Source organism: Monodon monoceros, unplaced genomic scaffold (genome assembly GCF_005190385.1).
Source record: "Monodon monoceros isolate NGI ecotype Baffin Bay Population unplaced genomic scaffold, NGI_Narwhal_1 Super_Scaffold_18, whole genome shotgun sequence".
NCBI lineage: Eukaryota > Metazoa > Chordata > Mammalia > Artiodactyla > Monodontidae > Monodon > Monodon monoceros.
This window is the reverse complement of record NW_021703774.1, coordinates 148,322,083-148,327,836: the sequence shown is the minus strand read 5'-3', so window position 1 is coordinate 148,327,836 and position 5,754 is coordinate 148,322,083. Positions and strand designations below refer to the sequence as shown.

The 5,754-nt window shown below is 49.0% G+C and overlaps 1 pseudogene across 1 annotated transcript; it reads right to left on the bottom strand.

The window, feature by feature from the left end:
- Nucleotides 1-1,550: 1,550 nt before the first annotated feature.
- LOC114899496 lies at nt 1,551-3,762 on the bottom strand (annotated as a pseudogene). Its single transcript, XR_003794598.1, has 2 exons — nt 3,665-3,762; nt 1,551-2,582 (listed from the first exon to the last, which is right to left on the bottom strand). The product of XR_003794598.1 is annotated as a general transcription factor IIF subunit 2 pseudogene (transcript).
- Nucleotides 3,763-5,754: the final 1,992 nt, after the last annotated feature.

Below are 5,754 nucleotides of genomic sequence, written 5' to 3'. Positions count from 1 at the left end.
CAACATTGGCTGCCTTCACCTTACTCCCCTGACTAGAGTTACTCCCCCCACCAGTTGAATAAGCAATATTCAAGACTTAATCAAACTAATTTTCTTTTTGCCTCTTACCATCTCTTTAATATTCATTTATGGAGTAACCTCCTTCCCTGGAAGAGACTCTGGCAAACCCGCCCTTTTCTTCTCTAGGAAATAAATAGCCCTACAGTCACTTTAGGTCCCAAACGGTCTTGAGACAGTGATAAGAACGCCCAGACATGGCTCAGTGTTGAGCCCTCTCACCTTCCCCACGTGGGAACAGTTTCATCACTCTGCTCCCTCCTCGCTTCCTGCTGTCTCCTCCCCTATTCATTAACCACTGTTTGGGGCCCGCCAACGCGTAAGGACGGAGGAGAAAGGAAAGTAGTATGTGAACTGGTACTCCTGAGATCTGATTTCAAGCCCTCTGGTGTAAGCCAGCTCTGGTTGGCTCTGGTAGATGAAGAAGGCCAGTGCTCTCACAGGTGCTGAGCTGGTTATTGGGAGGTTTCCCATCACTGACACGCCTCTCCTTCAGTAAGCCTGACGCAGAGGAAGGCACCTCTGCTCTACGCGTCTGCTTATGAATCCTTCCGCAGCCCTGGCGGAAGGATGCCACTTCTCAGCCTACATCGACCGAGGTCTCTCCACCCCTCCGGACAGCCCCGTTGGACCCTGGATAACAGCACGCCAACTCCCTCTCTAGCTCCTGGCCCAGAGGAAACATTTGTACCCCTTGTCACGGCACATTCCAAGAATGAGACCGGTCCCCGTGCAGCAGAACACCCTGAACAACGCAGTGAAACAGACCTCCTCTGGCCTCCAGACTTCCACGTCTAACTAAGACCCGGCGCAGCCAAAATAAATAAAAATTAAAAAACCCTTCCTCAACCCCACGTCCCTCAGCAGCCTTTGAAGGATGGGGTGGGAGAGCAGGAGACTCCACATCTCCCTCGTGGAGCTGCTGAAAGAAAAAAATTAATAAATGACATCAAGTCCTGAGCACAGCACCTAGCTTACACCAAGTGCATAAATGTTAGCCATTATTACTGTCATTGTTGCCATTATCCTTGTCAATTTTCATTTCAGTGCTTGCTGCCAGAGTGGAATCTCTTGAAAAGATGTTTCAGGCAACGATCAGGGATCCAAATTTAAGATACAACTCACAACTCCCTTGAAGTAAGGAAAGGATCTCTAATGCAGCCTGTTACCACTCCATCAGTTGGAGTCCATCCTCCCCTACCTGCAACTGCCTGTTTTAATTATCTCACTCTCTTACTCTAAATAGTTTTTCATTGATGTTTCTGCATATGAAAGGACCATACGTTTTAAACATTTCAAAAACAACTGTGTTCTTCGGTAGTTTTAGAATGTAGAATTTGCTGGCCTCCACGCCTACCCCAGCCAACCCTGCCCTCCACTCCAGGCCCATCCCCGGTCCCACCCCTGTCCGGTTTCTGATGACACTTCTCTTTAGACTGAGAGGAGCTGAGCTCTTTGGGGATGCAGCAAAGACGGGCAGTCCTCAGACAACATTTTCTCCGTTTACATCTTTTTTTATTTCCCTGTTTCACAATCTAAATGTGAATACTTAAAAAGATATTTAACCGCCCTATCTCTTAGCAATAATAGCACAGCCTCACATCACTTTTAGCGTCGGAAGATTGTCACGCTCATATCGACGCTTCTTGACAAAGGGCTGCCTCACTCACTCTTAGCTGCTGCCGGATAATACCGGTACTCTGCTTTTAGCTCCCACGTGTTTTTGTGGGGCCCTTTTACATTCTGAACACCGGTTTCATTCAAGATTTCCTTCAGGTACACCACAGGTTGCATAGTGATGCCAACCAAGTCCTTTATGTTATAATACTGGTGTTTCTCAAAGGCAGCGAATAGCAAGGCTAAAACTTGGTCTTTATCAGCCTTCACTCTCTTTCCATTTTCTTTCTTTTTCTTCTCATATTCAATATTGTACTGATGATTGGCAACAGGTTTATAATTGGTCGTGACTACCTTCTCCAGTTTCTGTACGGTTCTGGCAGGTTTGGAAGACTCCTCTATTTGCTTTCTCTTCAGCCTCATGTAGTTTTCACTCAGAGCAGGTCTGCATTCTCCCCGATGTACCACCGTTCCTTCCAGGGACAGCTGATCCGGTGCACGCTCAGTCAGCACTGTGAGGACCTGCCCTCTGACCCCCTGCAAGACAAGCTGATGCTCCCTGGGAGCAATGACCGGGGCAGGTTGTCCATCTGTACCCCGAATGTCTGTAAGTTCCTTATTCAAAATAAATGAGATTTCAGACTTTCCTCGATTTTTGGCAATCTGCAGCTTCCCTACTTCACCGCTTCCAGAAGCTTCAGACCACTGCTGTGACAGGTATTTAGGAAGCTTCACCAACCACATCCGCTGGTTCTGTTGGATTCCCTCCAAGCTGAGTGGAATGCTCTGGGGCTTGGGTCTGTTGCCTCTGGAGGCCATGTGCACCTGAGCTGAGGGTGCAGACGGCGAGCCAGCTAGGGATGAAGAGGGAAGCAGGACACCAGGACCAGCTGCTGGAGTCCAGGAACCTAGCAAGGAAATATAAAACACATGCTGACTTCAGAAATGTTATCCTTTTCAGAATCTAACGAGTGCTATACAGCAACTGTCAAATGATTCAGAATAAGGGAAGATGGGAAACCATCATAAAAGTGGGGAGTTTGATAAACAAGTGTGGCACATCCTGAAAACGAAGTACTTCAGCAATTAAAATTACAGGAGCTCCTATCTACTGATGTGAAGAGTTTTCTAAGACACAGGCATCTCCTAAGCGCCTTCCCTACCACCCTGTATCTCCCTGTCCCTCTCCCCTGCTTTATTTTTCTCCAGAGCACCAGTCAACGTGAAATATCCTAGATAATTTATATTTTATGTATTTATTATATTATCGTATCTCTTCCCCACTAGACTGTAAGCACCATGAGGGTAGAGTTTGTGGCTTTCAGGGCTGTAGGCATTTAATAATTTTATTTTTTTGAAGGAATGAAAGGTCTTATTTGATTGGTTTGTTTGTTGTGAAAAAACGGAGTGGAGGTGGACACCACGCCCTGCGCCCCGCCCAGGTCCCACCACCCAGAATTCAGATATCCTGCTTTGCCCTCCTGCCTCCACACAAAATAAGAGGCACGGAGGGCCTTGGCTTGGGGGCACGTCCTCCCTGCCAACCTGGCCTGAGCACAGGGAGAGACCCTGACACCAGCTGTTGGCAGAGACATTGAGGCCACAGAGGTTAGCAGGTTCCAGGCCTATATTTTGTTTCTTCTTCTTCTTTTTTTTCCCCAGGCCTGTATTTTGAGGTCCAGAGCACAGGCATCTGCAACTGACTTGCAGGCAGAGCAATCCTGCCTCACAGCTCCTAAAGCCCACCGTGGATCAACCACCACCACTGTGGCTTCAACAACCTCTGCTCTGCCATATTCTCTCTGACCTAAGTGGGGAAAACTTCCAATTCAAATCCAAATCCATTTAAACCAGAAGGAGCCAAGAGGCTGTATTTCTTAAGATAACCTCTCTGGGTGCCCTCATGCCTAAGGCATAGAGAGCAAAAAGTGAGCATAATTTTACAAAAGGAAGCCAGGAAGGAAGCCCCTTCTACCAGGCTGAGACTCACCAGAGCAGGCAGAAAGCTGTGCTGAGCAAGGCTTACAAGGAAGGGTGCTCCCTGATGAGCAAGGGCTCACTCAGGCCCCAGGCTGCCTCTCCCTGGAAGGAAGGACACACTCCCTCTACACAGCTCTATTTATTGCCACCTTTAGGGAGTTCCTTGATGGGATTGGGTTACAACCACCCTGGAAAGCCAATCACCTTGATTCAGTTATGGGTTTTTCCCCAAATCTCCTAAAGCATACCCCTGAGGGTGGATAGCTTAACGGATTATTTCCTCCACTGAACCCATTTTCCTTAATTCTCCAGTGGAGGGTGGGTTCGAGGGAAGGCAGCTTGCTTCAGCGTCTTTAGAAAGGCAGGTACTCTGAGGAGCTATTCCTAGTCCCTGACCAGCCACTTTGACTCTGAATTAAAATTGCTCTCACCATCTTCTGGTTAAATGCAGAAAGTCCTCTTTTCCCCTCCTGATTGCTCCCTTCATCTTAAAATGTTCTCTTCCCGTGGGTTCCATGATGCCCCCTGCTCCTGGGTTTCCTCCTGCCTCTCGAACTGCCATTTCCAGTCTCCTTTGTGGGCACCTCAGTGTGTCTTGGGCCATAACTGTTGTTCCTTGGTCCCAGGTGCTGTCCCTTCTCACTCTACACACCTTTTGAAGATTATATTTCTGCAGAATCCTCTCAAAAGGGCAACCATAGTTCAGATCTCTCTCCTGAGCTTCTGGCAGACCACCCAAATGCCAACTGATGTCCTGCAATGCGCACAATTCCTAGTAGGTCAAAACCAGGACCCATCACCTTCTCATGCCTTCTCCCCCCAAACAGACCTGCTCTTCCAGTATTCCCCATCCACCCTGTTTCCTAAACCAGAAACTTGAGTGTTAAGCTTACTTCTCCCCATATCTCGTTCCAATGAGCCAGCAAATTCTGCCCATTCTGCCTCCTTAATTCATCTCAAATTGCTCCCACTATCCCTGGCCCAGTTGAGGCCACTCTACTTTTCTCTCCTGATTCAGTGAATTTGCTTCCTTGGTCGCTATATTGCACACACTGGAGTCAGAGTAGTGTTTCTAAAACATGATTCTGGTTTTTTGTTTTTTGCAGTACGCGGGCCTCTCACTGTTGTGGCCTCTCCCGTTGCGGAACACAGGCTCCGGACGCGCAAGCTCAGCAGCCATGTCTCACGGGCCCAGCCGCTCCGCGGCATGTGGGATCTTCCCGGACCGGGGCATGAACCCGTGTCCCCTGCGTCGGCAGGCGAACTCTCAACCACTGCGCCATCAGGTAAGCCCCCCCCTTTTTTTTTTTTAATTTTATTTTGGCTGCATCGGATCTTAGTTGAGGCACACAGGATCTTTGTTGCGGCATGAGGGATCTTTCGTTGCAGCGTGCAGGCTTCTCTCTAGTTGTGGCGTGTGGGCTCTAGAGCGTGCAGGCTCAGTAGTGGCAGCGCGCGGGCTTAGTTGCCCTGTGGCATGTGGGATCTTAGTTCCCTGACCAGGGATCGAACCCACATCCCCTGCATTGGAAGGCAGATTCTTAACCACTGGACCGCCAGGGAAGTCCCTAAAACGTGATTCTAAATATGTCTTTCTCTGCCTTCCCTGGTGGTGCAGTGCTTAAGAAGCCGCCTGCCAAGGCAGAGGACACCGCTTCGAGCCCTAGTCCGGGAGATCCCACATGCCGCGGAGCAACTGAGCCTGTGTGCCACAACTACTGAAGCCCGCATGCCTAGAGCCCGTGCTCCGCAACAAGAGAAGCCACTGCAGTGAGAAGCCCGCACTCCGCAACGAAGAGCAGCCCCCGCTCGCCGCAATTAGAGAGCCTGCGCACAGCAACAAAGACCCAACACAGCCCAAAATAATAAAATTTTTAAAAAATGTCTTTCCCTTTCTTAATAGCCTTCGGAGCCTCCCCACCTTTCATAGAATGAAGTCCATTCTCTTTCAGGTGGCTTACCAAGCCTTTCAAGAAGGGACTGCTGCTCAGTTTAATCTCTTGCAGAAACTCCCTAAAACTCCGCTTGTAAGGAGCTTGTAAACTCAATTAAACCCCCATTGCTCTCTCTCGCCACCAGGTGTTCGTTATTCTTTCCTTT